Below are 17,030 nucleotides of genomic sequence, written 5' to 3'. Positions count from 1 at the left end.
AATAGCAATAAGACAAGAGAAGGAAATAAAAGGTATCCAAATTGGCAAAGAGGAGGGGAAACTATCTCTCAATGCAGATGATATGATAGTATACTTAGAAAACCCTAATGACTCAGCAAGGAAACTATTGGACATAGTTGACCAATTCAGCAAAGTGGCAGGATACAAGATCAACATACAAAAAGCAACTGTATTTCTTTACAGTGACAAAGAGAAAACAGAACTGGAGCTTAGAAAAACAATACCCTTCACAATTGCTAATCACAAGAGTAAACATCTGGGAATAAATCTAACAAGAAGAACAAAGGATCTATTCAAAGAAAATTACAAAACATTACCACAAAAAGCAAAAAGAGACCTGAAGAAGTGGAAGAATATCCCCTACTCATGGATAGGAAGATTCAATATTGTGACAATGACAATACTACCAAAGGCAATTTACACATTCAATGCAATCCCAATACAAATACCAATTCCATTCTTCCACGAGATGGAAAAGGTAATTTCCAATTTCTTATTTTTAAAATTTTTAAAAATAATTTTAATGAACATTTACAGAGAATTTGGATTTCCATTCATTCATTGCTGCACTTCTCTACCCGCCCAGCCCTCTCACCCCGCCCCCCAGTTCGCTCCTCTCTTTCAAAAGTAAGAGAAAGACTCCCTCCCTGGTACACAAACCCCCTGCACCCCTCCCACCACCCCAAGTGCATTCGACTATGCAACCTTAATTGTGGACTCTTGTGATAACCTTAATACCCTATCATATATAGCTTTTAAATTATTCACTCCCTCATCTGTTTCAGTGCAATATACACAATTTATCCAGGTTTTCTCAGTCTTACCCCCACCCTGATATCAGTCCCATTTTACAGCAGTGGCACCATGCAATATTTTTCCTTTTGCGACTGAGATATCTCACTCAGCATAATGTCCTCCAGGCTCACCCATTTTGAATAATATTGAATGAGTTCCTTGTTTTTCAATGCAGCATAGTATTCCATTGTGTGAATATACCATAGCTTCTCTATCCAATTCATTTGTTGATGGGCACCTGGGTTGTTTCCAACTCCTTGCTATTGTAAACAGAGCTGCGATAAACATGGGTGTGCATTACAATTTCTTTTCGAATGGAAAGAGGCTCCGAATAAGCAAAGCAATCCTTAGAAAGAGAAATAAGGTAGGAGGCATCTCACTCCCTGATTTCAAATCCTACTACACTGCCGTGGTGGTGAAGACAACATGGTACCAGTATAATGACAGGCACATAGATCAATGGAATAGAATAGAAAATCCAGAAATCAGCCCATCTACCTATGGTTAATTGATTTTTTACAAAGAGATGAAATCAGTTAAGTGTGAAAACGACAACCTTTTCAACAAATGGTGCTGGCAAAATTGGAAAACTACTTGTAGAAAACTCAAGCAAGATCCACACCTCACTTTATACACAAAAACCAACTCAAAATGGACCATTGACCTAGGACTAAAACCAAGGACTATAAACCTCATTCAAGAAAAGCTTGGAAGAACTCTACAAATCCCAACCTACAACATAAACAGTCTTCCAAGCATCCTGAAAAATCTACAACCAGGAGAGGATAAAATAGATGAATGGGACCTTCTAAGAATCAAATCCCTATGCACATCTAAAAACTTCTCTAACAGAGTAAAAAGAAAAGCTATAGATTGGGAAAAAATATTTGGTAATGACATGTCAGATAAGGGACTTATATCTATAATTTATAAAATACTCGAGCACCACAAGAAGATAAAGGTAAATAACCCAATTGAAAAATGGTCATAGGATATGAACAGACATTTCACCAAAGAAGACATTCACATGGCCAACAAATACATGAAGAAATGCTCAAAATCCCTAGCTCTTAGAGAGATGCAAATCAAAACAACTATGAGATATGATCTCACTCCAGTCAGAATTGCAAAATTTAACAGAACAGCAAACAACAAATGCTGGTGAGGTTGTGGAGAAACTGGAACCCTTATTCACTGTTGGTGGGAGTGTAAAATGGTGCAACCACTGTGGAAAGCTATATGGCTTTTTCTCAAAAAGTTGCAAATAGAAATACCATTTGACCCAGCAATTCCTCTACTGGGAATATACCCTAAAGAGGTCATAACTGCCACAGAGGCATATATATGCACACCCATGTTATTGCAGCTTTGCTCACAATAGCAAAGAGTTGGGGAAAACCTAAGTGTCCATCAACAAAAAAATGGATAGAGAAACTCTGATATATTCACACAATGGAATACTATGCTGCATTGAAAAACAAGGAACAATATTACGCTAAGTGGATGACCCTAGAGGACATTATGTTGAGTGAAATATCTCAGTCACAAAAGGACAAATACTGCATAGTGCCACTGTTGTAGAATGGGAGTGACATCAGGGTTGGGGTAAGAGTGAGAAAAATTGGATAAATTATGTATATTGCATTGAAACAGATGAAGGAGAGAACAGTTTAAAAGCAATATATAATTAGGTATTATAGTTATGAGAAGAACCCAGAATGAAGGTTGCATAGTGGAGTGTACTGGGGGGCAGGGGGATTGTACACCAGTGAAGGAGTTTTTCTCTTACTTTTCAAGGAGAGAAGAGAACAGGAATAGTGCAACAATGAATGAATGAAAATCCAAAATCTCTGTAAATGTTCATTAAAAGGAAAAAAAATATTTAAAAAAGCTCTCAAAAAAAAAAAGGACTCCCAAATACAGCCAGAAATGCACAATCTAAAGAGGATAAAATTAATGAATGTGACAAATCCCTGTGTGCACCACAAACTTCTCCCAACAGGGTGAAAAGAAAAACTACTGACTTGGAAGAAATATTCAGTAATATCATCTCAGACAAGAGTCTCATAACAAAAGTTTATTGAATCCTACTGGGTCTCCACGAGAAAAAGACTGATAACCCAATTACAAAACAGGCAAAAGACATGGAAAGAATTTTTACAGAGGAAATATTCGAATGGCAAACAGACACATGAAGAAATGCTCCAAATCACTGGCAATAAGAGAGATGTAGATCAAAACTACAATGAGATACCATCTCACTCCAGTAGCAGTGGCAAAGTTTAACAGGGGAGCAAATAATAAATGTTGGAGAGCATGTGACAAGATAGGAAATTTTATACATTGTTTGTGGGATTGTAAAATGGTACAACCACTCTGAAAAGCAGTTTGGTGCTTCCTTTAAAAGCTGAACATAGAAATTGCATACGACCCAGCTACTATTCCACTGAGAACATGAAAATTGAGGCTCAAATGGAGACCTGTATACCAATGTTCATAGCAGCATTATTCACCATTGCAAGAACTTGGAAACAGCCCAGATGGCCAATCACAATCAAATGGATTGAGAAAGTTTGGTGCATTCACGCAATGGAATACTATGCAGCATGCAGAAGCAATGATTTTGTAAATGACTATCTAACTCTCAAGGGACTGGCGAGCATTATGCTGAGTGAACTAACTCAGTCCCATAAAGACAAATACTATATAAAATCATTATTGTAGAATGAGAACAAGGATCCAAGGGTGGGGGGGAGCTTGAAGCAGAGGGGTGAGGATGGGCTGGGGGTTGTTAATTATAGGGTCACACAATTTGATGCGGGGTGGGGAGCAGTGAAGGAAAAGGGAATGATCTGGTATGAAATCCAATGTATTTGAACTTTGTAAATAAATTAGTATTGTTATTGTTGTTATGTGCCGTCGAGGCACTTGCGACTCATAGCGACCCTATGTACAACAGCCCTAAACTCTGCTCTGCCCTGTGCCAATTGCACTGTCTCCGATACACCCATCCCGATTACCCCAGTCACTGAATCAATCCGCCTCATAGAGGGCCTTTCCCTCCTGCGCTGTCCCTCCACCCTCCCAAGCATGATGTCCCTTTCCAAGCACCGGTCCTTCCTTACAACATGTCCACAGTATGTCAGACGTACTGACTTGTTGTTTTTCTATGTACAACAAATCAGTATAAATAAAAAAAAAAATAAATGCAATTTCAGGTTTTCCTCTTAAGGTCTTCAGATGATTGAGTGAGGTCCCCATGGAGAGGTGGTCTGCTTAAAGTGGATTGATTATAAACAATAATCACACCTGAAATGCCTTCATAACGACGACTGCTAACATTTGGAAAAAAAAAAACTAACACCGCAACCTAGCCAAGAAGACGCCATCCCTCTGGCCTCTGCTTGGCAGTGCTCCCTCAGGGCAAGTTATGTTCTGTCAAACATTATAAATAGTTTGTACATGAACAGCAGGGAACAAAGGTGCATTTGTAGACCAGGTGGGGCCGTGGAGTTGACAAAGTTGCTATATAGTGTCAGCCAGAAGCCTGAGTTTCTCTATAGTGACAGCCAGATAGATGCACAAGACAAGACAGGGGCTCGTGAGCCTCAGGAAAACACAACCTGGCTGCCAGGTGGAAAAGAAACATGCGAAGAAACAAATGGGGCTTAATTGGGTGTTGGGTTTTATGAACTGTTTTTTTTTAATCCAGTCATAAAGTAATCCTACACATAAGTGTTGCCAAAGAGAGAACCCAGGACAAAAAAAAATTCATTTCAGTTTTAGAAGATGGAGTCAGTCTCCACCTAGTTTCCAAGGTCCTGCAGAGCCTCTGCTCTCTTGGGCTCCTCACACCCAATTACTCCCTCTCTGGGAAGATGTCCAAGGATGAAGAGGCACACAATCTTTGGAGAGAGGAGCTTGGAGCAGGAAGATAAGCAGTGCTTTCCTGACCAGGAAAGTAGATAAAACCTCTGTTGGATTTGGCTGTACTAACCTCACCCTTGTCTCTGTGCAGATCTTCAAAAATAGAACTTCCACAGCCATGGGAGATAGAGGACAGATGAACAGGAAGACATGTAAATAAACTTTAAAGGGAAGCATGAGAGGGAAGAGGAAAAGTTATGTCCTTTGTTAGAAAAAAGAGTTGAGAGAGAGAAAGAGAAATCCAGCCAGAGGGTCACCAACAACAGAGAGAGAAAGAAAGCAGCTGATTCCAAGTAACGAACAGGACTTGACGAAGTAGACATGTGAGGGATACCAGGTTACTGCACAGAGAAGATCAGAATGGCGTGTAAGCAAAGATAATTTCTTTTAACAGAGACTGTTAAGATTTAGAGGGGGCAGTGGTTTGCTCAGGAATATGGGGACAGGGTTCCTGTCAGATTATTATTGATTCTAGGGTCCAATCAGGCTCTGACCATCTAGGTGACCTTGCCAGGGCAGGACCTTATTGGGCCTTCTCAAGGTTCGGTTAGGGTCTGGCCTTGGGTTAAATGTTTGGGGTGAGCAGCAGGGAACTGTAGTATTCTTCCTTTACCCTCCCCCTCAGTCTGCTTCCTAAAGGCCCAGAAGCACCAAACATGACAGCTGGGGGTCCATAACCCTGCAGGGATGAGTGGTTGTTCATTGCCACTGAGTCGGTCTCCCACCCCAGGCACAGGGAACAAAATGCTGCCCAGTCCTGCTTCATCTCTGTAATTGGTTTCAGATTGGACCTTAGAGATTCATGAGGTTTTAATTGGCTGATATTTGAAAGTAGATTGCCAGGCCTTTATTCCTAGCTGACCTTAGTCTGGAAGCTCTGCTGAAAACTTCTAAGCATCTTTGTTGTTGTTGTTTACCAACTGAGTCAGAACTGACTAATAGCTGACCCTCCAGTGGGTTTCCAGAGGTAGGAAATCCCATGGGAGGAGACTGCCCATCTTTTTCCTTCAGAGCAGCTGGTGGATTCAAACTGCCTGTCTGGGTTGGCAGCGCAATTCATAGCAACATGCAGACCTCCACCAGCTGGTGGCTGTACTTGAAGTGCCCGGCTAGGAATCAACTCAGATCTCCTACATGGAAAGGAAGATTTCTGCTCCTGAACTACCACACAGTCCTGACTGAGAGAGTAACAAGTGCAGGACTAAGTCAAGTGATTTAAGGTAGAAGTTGAAGAGGAAGAATTGTAACAACACATAGGTCTCTATCCTGACCCTATGGTAAAGTTCTGCAGAGCCTCACAATCATGTTGTCTTCATGTCATTCCTGAGAGGTTCCTGCCCTAGAAGATCCTCTTCAGTTTTCCTCCAGCCACAGACCTTCTTATGGAGCCAGGGGGATGAGCAATCAAATTCGTGCCTTTTAGAGTCTAGATTGTGCTCAGACTAAAATCAAACTCACTGGCACTGAGTTAATTCTGACTAAAAGCGAATCTCCATCAGGATCTCAAGGCTGTAAATAGTACCAGCAGTCAGGAGATCAGAGTGTGTATAGCATTGGGGAGAGTCTGCTGTCAGGGACCTCTACAAATTCTTAAAGAGCAATGATGCCAGTTTGAAGACTAAGGTGCATCTGATTCAGGCCATGGTCTTTTTAAGTACTTGCTATGCATCTGATAGCTGGACAATGAATAAGAATGACAGAAGAAGAATCAATGCGTTTGAGCTGTGGGGTTGGAGAAAAGGGCTGAATATTCATTCCATGGGCTGCCAAAAGAATGGATTTGTCTCAGAGAAAGTGCAATAAGAATGCTCCTTAGAGGCAAGGTTAGTGAAACTTCATCTCACATACTTTGGACATGTTTCTAGAAGGGGCTATTCCTTGGAAAGGGACATCATTTTTGGAAAGGTGGAAAGGTGGAGGGTCAGGAAAAGAAAGGAAGACCATCAATGAGATGAATAGTGTGTCAGGGATGATTAAGATGTCACAGGATAAGACAGGGCTCAGATTTGTTCCTTGTAGGGTCACTATTAATTGTACTTGATTCAATGTCACCTAACAATAACAAATTGTAATAGGAGGAGATCACTCATCTTGTTCCTTTAGGGTTGTTAGTGGATTTGGAGATGCTCAATCTTCTTTTTTTAAATTTTATTTCATTTTTTTAATAATTTTAATGAACATTTACAGAGAATTTGGATTTCCATTCATTCATTGCTGCACTTCTCTACCTGCCCATCCCTCTCACCCCGCCCCCCAGTTCGCTCCTCTCTTTCAAAAGTAAAAGAAAGACTCCCTCCCTGTACACAATCCCCCCGCACCCTTCCCACTGCCCCAAGTACATTCCACTATGCAACCTTAATTGTGGACTCTTGTGATAACCTTAATACCCTATCATATATAGCTTTTAAATTATTCACTCCCTCATCTGTTTCACTGCAATATACACAATTTATCCAGGTTTTCTCAGTCTTACCCCCACCCTGATATCAGCCCCATTTTACAGCAGTGGCACCATGCACTATTTTTCCTTTTGCGACTGAGATATCTCACTCAGCATAATGTCCTCCAGGCTCACCCATTTTGAATAATATTGAATGAGTTCCTTGTTTTTCAATGCAGCATAGTATTCCATTGTGTGAATATACCACAGCTTCTCTACCCATTCGTTTGGTGATGGGCACCTGGGTTGTCTCCAACTCCTTGCTATTGTGAACAGAGCTGCAATAAACATGGGTGTGCATATATCTGCTTGGATGTCAGTTATGGTCTCTTTGGGATATATTCCCAGTAGTGGAATTGCTGGGTCAAATGGTATCTCTATTTGCAACTTTTTGAGAAAGCGCCATACCGCCTTCCACAGTGGTTGCACCATTTTACATTCCCACCAACAGTGAATAAGGGTTCCAGTTTCTCCACAACCTCGCCAGCATTTGTTGCTTGGTGTTCTGTTAAATTTTGCTATTCTGACTGGGGTGAGATGATATCTCATAATTGTTTTTATTTGTATCTCTCTTAGGATGCTCAATCTTCTAACCAGCAGCATACCACACTACGGATTATGCCACCAGAGCTCATAAATGCCCTACTCGTATGACCCTGAGCCTGCTCCCAGACTTCTTGCAATGCCTCTCCCAGGTTTTCTCCAAAGGAGTGAGGGATGTGCCGGAGCTAGGAAAGTATGTATAGTGTCTGCAGTGCTGGAAGAACTTGGGTGAGGAAGAGAGTGGGGAGGGCTCTGGGTTAGAACCTTCTCACTTCAATTTCTTTGGCTCAGGCACCAAGGAATCTAGAAGTCTGAAGTCAGAGCTACAGATCATTAAAGACAGACTTTTGTTGTGGTTGGGAATAGAACACATTATACTTAACAGTTTGTTGGCCTTCTGTTAACTTCAATATTTAGACAGACATATGGTATTTGGCCTCTATTACACTCTTGCCCTGGATTCCACAGACGTTAGGCTAAGTCTGCCTAGAAATGAATAATGGAGGAGTTATTTTAGGGAGTAGATTGCAGTCCCTGGCACTGGTTCCTCCTCATACTTACTCAAGATGTCAGGTAAGAGGAAGCAGACTATCCTAGTGTTTGAATGTGGCCAGAGCAGATGTAGATCTGATTGTTCCTCATGCACATAAAGCCCTTTCTTTTGAGCAGTTTATTTTTCTTCTGACTCTGAAAGCTTTTCCTGACCTTATTCCCAGATGGAAGAAATTTCTGCTCTGTTTCTGAGGTGAATTCCTTCTCATATTAGCTTTTCCTTACATCTATATCCACTTCCTCCCAAAAGTCACCTTCCTTCTTTCCCTCAAGACCAAAAGTCACCTTCCTTCTTTCCCTCAAGACCCCATGTTTTGTCTCTCTGCTTTTTCACCAGGTTACTTTCTAGCTGTCTTTTCTGATTCAGATGAAATGTCATCTCCTCCAGAGAGCCTCTCTGGATTGGGTAAATCAAAACCTTCTCTGGTTCCTAGAGCACTTATAACTTAGTCTTAATTTTACTTTTTCACAAAGCAGGGCCTTCTGAAAACAGATCCAAGCATTTACCTCTTGATTTTTAGGATTGTAGGCACAAGTAGCAGCCAACATCTGCCTGGTGATTGGACAAGTGGGTGCCTGAGAACGTGTCTGCAACTTCATCTCTGCAATGCTAGAGCTGAGGGCACATCGGATATGTTGTTGTTGTTGTTAAGTGTCATTGGGTCATAGACTCATAGTGACCCTATGAGCAAAAGACCTGAGTACTGTTCAGAGAATTTTGGAGGCAAGCCATTTCGGAAATGGATGCCACTCCTGCTTCCAAGCTTGTTTTAATCAGGAAGCTCCACCAAACGCTGTCCGCCATGGGTAACCATTATCACATTTGATATATCAGTGTCACAGTATTCAGCTTCACAGCAACCATGAGTTACCTCTGTACAGCAATGCACAGACCAGTGCTGTACCACGTAGAAGAATACATCTGATATAAGCAGTTAAATAAACAATAAAAAAAGGTTTCATACAGATTGCTGAGAATTAGAAGAATCGAATTTTAGATTCAATTTTGCAATGAAGTTAGCTGAGTTATTTACCTTCCTTAAATTTTGATTTCTCATCCATAAAATGAGCTTAGTAACATAAACATGCCAAGCATATTTACAATTGTCACTGCTGCTCTCCACACCATCACAAACTAGGGCATCCAGAAAAGAGTAATAAAAAGTAATTTTAAAAAAGTAATTTAAAAAGTAATAAAATGTGGTACACACTGTTATTCTTGTGTGTGTTGTGGAACGGGCTCATACCTGACCCACACGTTTTCAGAGACACTAAATTGCATGGGAGGAGATTATCCAGCCTTCTCCCAGGGGAGCAGCTAGTGGGTTCAAACTTTGTGCTTTTCAGATCGCAATGCAGCTTCTTATCTCTAGGTCACCGGAGCTGTAACAACAACAAACAACTTGTCATAGTCCCATAGAGTGGTTTCAAATGACCAGGACCTGTGTGTGAGTGAACTACAGATGCTGAGCTCCCTCCCTCGCATAGCGCTGGAAAACAGAGTCACCAGAAATGCAGACCCTCTTCATGATGCTCAGAAGGCTTCATGGCCATAAGTGGAGAATTTCTAGAGGTGTCTCTTCCCTGTCAGAGGATTCTCTCAGGCTCCTGGCACTGGCCCTCCTTTTACTGGGTCCTGGGAACTTTAGTGGCATAGTTTGCAAGGAGTTGCACTGCTAACTCAAAGGATATGCTTGTCTAGTGGTTTGAACCTACTGAGGGCTCTGGAGGGAATGAGTGAGCAATCTCCTCCTATACATTTTGCAGCCTCAGAAACATAGTGGAGGGTCAATTAAGAATCCGTTCATACTGGACCTCCTCTCCTGTTATGGCAGAAATGTGAGATTTTTGAACACTCGGCTAAAGTTTAGGGACTAACATAACTCTTTATTATGTGCAGTCAAGAATGTCAACTAATGCTCAAACTGTTCAGACCCGAAAGGGAAGTACAGCTCTTAAAGAGTTTATATGCAGAGATTGGGTATGAGGGGATATACAAAGTTCATTGTGGTTGGCAGTTAAGATTTCTTCACATTCAGGACTCATCATTGTTTCTGACTTTTCATGAGTGTCCAGGCTCCAGGCCAGGTGCAGAGAGAGTGAGTCAGCTTATGCTGAGTCAGCTTATACTAGAACATAAAACTTAGTAAAACATATTATTGCCTAAACTATTAGGCATACATTTCTTTTTTAAAAAATTTTTATTGGGGAAAACAAATTGGGGGTACAAAGAGGTGAGGGTTGGGGGCAGAAGGGTGAGGATGGGCAGGGATGCAGTTGCAGAGCTGCAGAAATTGGTTGGTGGGGGGAGCGGGTGAAGGAAATGAAAGTGATCCAGTGGGGACCAGATGCTACAGGAAAATGACAAGCATTTTCCAATGGTAGTTAAATCAACTGTCTTACTGATTTGGGAACTGGATGCCGACTCTCGGGTTTCTTCATGCTGAGCAGGGGCGTTGATGTGAAGGGGGAAAGGGAGGACACTTTATCACCTTACTGGTGATCTTGGGTTAAGGCTGCTTGCCTTCTTGTTCTGTTAGAAGATATTTTCCTGTCATTTGCTCCCCTCTGGACTGCAAAGTGTTTTCCCAGGTGGGTCCAGTGGGGATGGCTGGTTGAACCCAGAGGCTCCATCCTCCTTTGCTTCTTTAGCTGGCAGTTGTATTTCCTTTTTGTCACTGGCACTGGGTTCGGGGTCAGGTCTGAAGTAAAACTCAGTGGTAAGGTTACCTGTAGGAAATGGAGCAAACCTAGAGAGAACTTGTGAGTTACAAATAGAGGGGTTTTGGGGGTGTTGCTTTCAGGTTTACTGAGGGAGAGGGTGGCAGAAAGTAGCCTAGATAAAATTCTCTGGATACCCTAGGCTTTTTTTTTCCTACCCAGGGGTCAGATGGTACAATCTGGGGACTGAGGAGCTCACCCTGAGGGCCATGACGGCTCGCCCCGAGCCGAGGGCCGAAGACAGCCCGCCCTGGGCAGAGGGCCGTGACGGCTCACCCCAAGCCGAGGGCAGCCCGCCCCGGGCCAAGGGCCGTGATGGCTTGCCCCAGGCCAGGGGCCGAAGACAACCCATCCTGAGCAGGGCAACACCCCCCATGGGTTGGCTGGTACACTCCCCTCTACTTGCCCCCACACTAATCTGGTCCCCTTACCTGACCGAGGAGTGTGTGGCCAGGGACAGCATCTCCAATTCCAGCACCACCACTTTTACCCGCCGCTCCCCCATAAGTGGTCATACTATAATTTGAAGTAGGTGTCACTTCCCTCCCCTTTTATAAATGGCAAAAGGAACCTGAAAATTGTGAACAAGCTCCCCCCAGGTCTAAACATCTTTTGGCAGAAGCATTCAACAGATCAAAATATGTGGTGCAATTAGGATGTTGGTCCTCTTGGACATGCTGCCACTGTAAGTGTCATCAAGAAGACAACTCACAGTGACTTTCAACAATCCATTGTATAGGTGATCATCTTCTCTGGTTCCAAGGAAACCCAAACCTGCAGGTGGTGGGGCGCATGTTGTCTCTTCTGTATGGGCAGTTGGTGGGCACGCACCATCCCCCAGCGCAGGTGACTGGCAGGCGCTCGTCATCTCCTGCATGTCATCTCCCATGCAGGCGACCAGCGGGCACGTATCATCTCGTGTGTGGGTGACCCGTGAGTGCGCGTCCTTTCTCTCAGTGGATGTGCGTCATCTCGTACGTGGGCAGCCGGTGGGGGTAGGTGCGCGTCATCCCCCAGCGCCGGCAGCTGGCGGGCACACGTCATCTCGCGCATGGGCAACCAGAGGGCTTGCATCATCTCTTGGCGGGTGTGCATCATCTCTCGGAGTGCTCACGTCATCTCATATGCAGGCAGCCAGTGGGCCAGCAGGCGTACGCCATCCCCCACACAGGCAACTGGCGGGCGCGCGCCATTTCTGTGTGTGGGTGGCTGCCAGATGAGTGCCATCTTCCGCGTGAGTGGCTGGTGGGCACACGCCATCCCCCCGTGTGGGCAGCTGCTGGGAGAGTGCCATCTTCCATGTGGGTGGCCAGCAAGTGCAAGCCATCTCCTGCATGTCATCTCCCACATGGGCGGCTAGCGGTCGCGCTTCATCTCACCCGCAGGAGGCCAGTGTCCACCCACTTCCCCTGCCACCACCATCTTGGCTCCAAGAATTCTCCTCAGAACAAGTACACTTTGCTGCAGTGTGGCGGCTCCAATGCACCAGTCCTGGGGAGGCCCGGTGCCCACCCTCCATCCTGGGTGAGGGATTCCATAGGTTCCAGCTGTGGGAGCTTCATGGAGCTGCAGCTGCAGTGAGGTGCAGTGCGGGCTCTGCGGGAGGGGGTTGGGAGCTGTGGCACTCACCCATTCTTCCTTGGAAATCCTTGAATTCCTGTTGTTGAGCCTCAATCCTCACTGAAGACCAGTCATCAACTGTTCAACTGTTCAATTATCAATAAACAGAAGTCTGTAGAGGGTCATAATGGCCCTTTTCCAAGTGGTCCGCTGCTCCCGCAGCTCACCATGTTGTCTCTGCCTCTGCCGCCATCTTGGATCCGTCAGGCATACATTTCTTAAAATGGCTGTCAGAACAAAATGACTTCATTTTAATGCTAATATAAAAGGATTTAAGAGAGGAAGATATTCAATGAAATGGATTGACTCAGTGACTGGGGTAATGGGGGTAGGTGTGTCAGAGACAGTAAGATTGGCACAGGATAGAGCAAGGTTCAGAGCTGTTGTACATAGGTCGTTATGAGTCACAAGAGACTCATCGGCACCTAACAGCAACAATAACAATAACAATCGCTGTTATTGTATTCCTTCCTGCTTATATACACTCAAATCATGGAGTGAGCACTAGAATTTTTAGCTAAGAGTTTAGAATGCTGAGAGAAGAGCAAAAGTTTAACACACTCAATTTGAGTTTGAACAAACTGGATTATGTGATTAAGGAATCATTGTCTAATCAGGAAGAGGAGGAACAAAAGTATTAGGGGTCTTGAAATTCCATTGAGTAAGGAAGTTAATCAGGATTTTAATTAAACTTTTTTTTAAAATTTTTGATACCAAGACTGTCTGGATTCTTATTCTATCTGTTGGTCTTTGAAGTTACTTTTACTCTCTGTAGAGTATGACACTTGACTGGTTGGCATAAAATAAACAGGTTTACCTTAAGGCAGCACACAATCCCTCCCACCCCCACCCCCAGCAGAGAAATGGAAGATTTAAGCCTTGTTGGTTCTGGAGGATAATATATTTGGTTAGGAATCCAACTTGGCTGTGCAGAAGGGAAATGGCATATTGAAGGCTGTTAAGATACTTGTATGTCTTCTTCGAGTAGTGAGTGTTGCAGTGAAAAGAGCTGCTTATCTGGCCATCCTGAGACTTAAAAAGGCAGGCACTACAGGGGGAAAATGCATAAACATATATTTCAGGGAGAACTTGTTCAAAGACACATAGGATAGGCTCTGTTACCTATATGACCACTGAAGACACTTAGCAAGACTAGCTGTTCAAACTAGCTAAGTGCTATTAGGGAAGTATATTCTGGATAGAATTGAGTATACCTAGGCTAATATAAAGGGAGCTATGGTGGCCTAGTGGCAAGAAGTGACACTGCAATCCTGAAGGCATGCCATTCGAGGCTACCAGCCACTGCAGCGGAGAAGGGGGGGGGTAATCTCCTTCTGCTCTGTCAACTGCCTCTGAAAACCTTCCAGAAGGTCAACAACAACAACAAGCTAACTTGATAGAGTGGCTTAGCACGTAGGCAAAGCCAGCAGTAAGAAGTAAATCCAGGATGGGTTCAGAAATAGGTGCATTGCTGAGAGCATGAACAGAGAGGGTAGCAGGATTGCAGCTGGAGCCTAGTGATGAGAGAAAGGAGGAGTGCCCGGTAGAGCAGGGTGCTGGTTGAAGAGGGATCTTTTAACTCAGCTGATGGTCTCAGGTTTTACAACTGTTTCTGCATGGTGAAGTTGACGTTGAATGGTGAACTTTATTTGGAGTGGTATACATCTTGGGTTAACAGTCTACTTTGATGACTCGGGTATTGCTTTTGTTCATGAGGAATCTACAGGTTTTGTGATTTTTACTGCAGTGGGAGTAGTCAGGATAACTTGTCATGGTCTGTTTCACACCCGGTGCAAAGGTTTTTTTTACTGAGTTTTCCAGCTGACAAGTTTGAAAAGGGATAGCTAATGGGATAGGGGTCTGGGCTAAAACAGTCTTAGAAATATGAGATATTGCTTTCTGCAGCTGGAGTAATTGTTCTGAGAGGTTGCTTAGTTCCCTAAGGTCAGCAGAGGGCTTGGGCAAGATTGGGGATGGCTTTCTAAACAGTATTTCATAAAGAGTGAACTCATCACAATAGGGGGTAGACTACACACTTAAGAGAATTAAGGGAGCAGTTGTTGTTGTTGTTAAGTGGTTAAATGTCAAGTTGAGCATGACTCATAGTGACTCTATGAACAAAAGATCTGAATCCTGCTCTTTCCTGTGCCATCCTCACTCTTCCTGACACACAAGTGCTGGGAGCAGATCAGGAGCTCTGAGCACAGCAGTGCTTACTGATCGTTTTCTTTCCCCAGCTTTCTTGGCAGGTGCAACATACCCTAAACAGCTCTCCCCTACCCAGTGGGCAAGGAAAGAACATTTGTTTGTTCTTGCTACGAGGAAAATAGAGTAGTGACAGAAGATGTCTGAGAAGGGCCAGAAGACATTGGGATCTTACACAGCATCATCTGTATTCCCAGCTCTTATTCTGGAATGAACATTTTTAAATGAAACACAAAATAGCTTTTTTTCACTGTGTCTTATTCAGACTCCAGGACAAGAGGGAACAAGGAGGATGGGGTGGGCTAAGGATGAACTCAAAGCAGGGCTGAGTTGGAGGAGATGCATAGGCAGATCTATGGAGGATGGGTTTGTGTGAGGACAAGCCACAAATTAATATAAGGGAACTGATCAAGATGACCAAGGTTTCTATTAACAACGGACTAGACTTTTTGGACTGTGTGCAAATCAAAAGTGCTTTCTGATGGTTAGTCAACATCAAATGAAGGTCATTCCACCTTGAAAAGGGTGTGGAGGTGGGCAGCAGACATTTTAACTCCATAATTTCTGGAGAATCCCTTAGAGACATTTTGAACTAAACATTACAGGGGGGTTAATTATGACTGAGAGGAGCTCATTATGGGAAAAACTAGTTCACTATACTTGAGAGAGGATGAAAGACACCCAAGCATTGAGGACTGTCCTTCACAGGGTCACTATGAGTTGCCTGCAACTCGATGGCACTTAACAACAACAACATAAATGAAAACTAAAAGAGGAAGAAATGATCACAGGGTGTTAGATAAGAGAAGATAAAAGAGAAGTAGAAATAGTATTGAAAGAAGATAGGGTTCAACAGAACCTTCTCCTAGTGCTTGTTGAGTTCTTCAGTTGTACAAATGAAAGACAGAGTGGGATGCCCCTGAATTCAAAGGGCCACATAAGCTACCTGACTGCATTCCTTGTAGGAACTTAGGTCTGTCTTGGCTAAAGAGCACCAGTATTAAATCCTGGCCTGGTAAGTCCCCACAGGGGAAGTGAGTCTCCATTCTGCCATATGAAGTGACACCAGAAGTGCAGCTTAGGACCCAATCAGACTCTGTGGCTTGGAGTTTCCTTACTGTGGTGCTGTACAGACCAGCTACTGATGGAAGTGGCCATGGACATACACAATCACTCAACCAAGCATTCCCTCCCAGGAAGATAAATACACTAAAAGACAGGGAGAGTAAAAACAGACAAGACAGATCAAAAACCTGGGTAAACCAGACCAGAAACCAGGGCCTAACTGGCCACTCATGTCTAAGTTGTGGCCAGTAGTCCCGGCCAGTTGTCTGAACTTATTTGACCTTTACAGGAACCACAATTATAGACAGTTATAGAAACTAGCATTACAGAGAGTCAAACTCACTAGAGATGATTTTGATGAGGGTTTGTTTGTTGTGAGAAAGACTACTGGGAGTCATCTCAGTTCCAGTCATAAGAGCCACAGAAAAAGAGGGGGTACCTTTCCCTTTCTCTTCCAGAAGCTGTGGCTGAGACTGAGTGAGTCCCAGTCACTCAGCTTGTAAGCTAGAAAATGAGCTGTGTATCTCACTGAGGCCTCCAAATACTATAGCAGATATGTGAGATTTTAAACACTCAGCTAAAGTTTGTTGTTGTTGTTGTTGTTAAGTGCCATCGAGTCGCAGGCAACTCATAGCGACCCTATGAAGAAGCATCCTCAACACTTGGGTGTCTTTCATCCTCTCTCCAGGTTCATAGGGTTTCCGGAGGCAAACTATTATGGAAGTGGATGCCACTCCTGCTTCCAAGCTTGGCAAACTACATAGAAGAGAATAAATTAAGAAAACAACTTCTTCCTAAATTCTCAAATACTGGTAATACTGAAAACCAAAACAAAACTCTGCTGTCAATTCCAATTCATGCGAGTGGATGTGAACAGTCAACCTTTGTTAGTTGAGCACAATCCATTTGCGCCAGAAATGAGCAATTCAATCCAACACCACTGAGTTGGTTTCCCAGATTGTACAACACACAGAAGGAAATTGCTCATCTTTCTCTCATGGTGCTGCTGGTGGATTAGAAGTACCAGAGAATCACGGACTTTGGGTCTGCTGCACGTGGGAAGAAAAGGATGAGTGCTATTAAAAAAAAAGGGTAGGAGACAAGGGGCAGGAAAGAGAGAGAGGGAGAGGGAGAGGGAGAG

The 17,030-nt window shown here is 43.5% G+C and overlaps 1 pseudogene; it reads right to left on the bottom strand.

Moving 5' to 3' along the window:
* LOC102853675 overlaps nt 1-12,043 on the bottom strand; it is a 36,320-nt pseudogene extending 24,277 nt beyond the window's left edge.
* Between the last annotated feature and the right edge of the window lie 4,987 nt (nt 12,044-17,030).

This window comes from Elephantulus edwardii, unplaced genomic scaffold (genome assembly GCF_000299155.1).
Source record: "Elephantulus edwardii isolate Elephantulus edwardi_28Jun2011 unplaced genomic scaffold, EleEdw1.0 scaffold00218, whole genome shotgun sequence".
In the NCBI taxonomy this organism is placed as follows: Eukaryota; Metazoa; Chordata; class Mammalia; order Macroscelidea; family Macroscelididae; genus Elephantulus; species Elephantulus edwardii.
The sequence above is the reverse complement of the archived record's forward strand: the minus strand, read 5'-3'. Positions and strand labels throughout refer to the sequence as shown.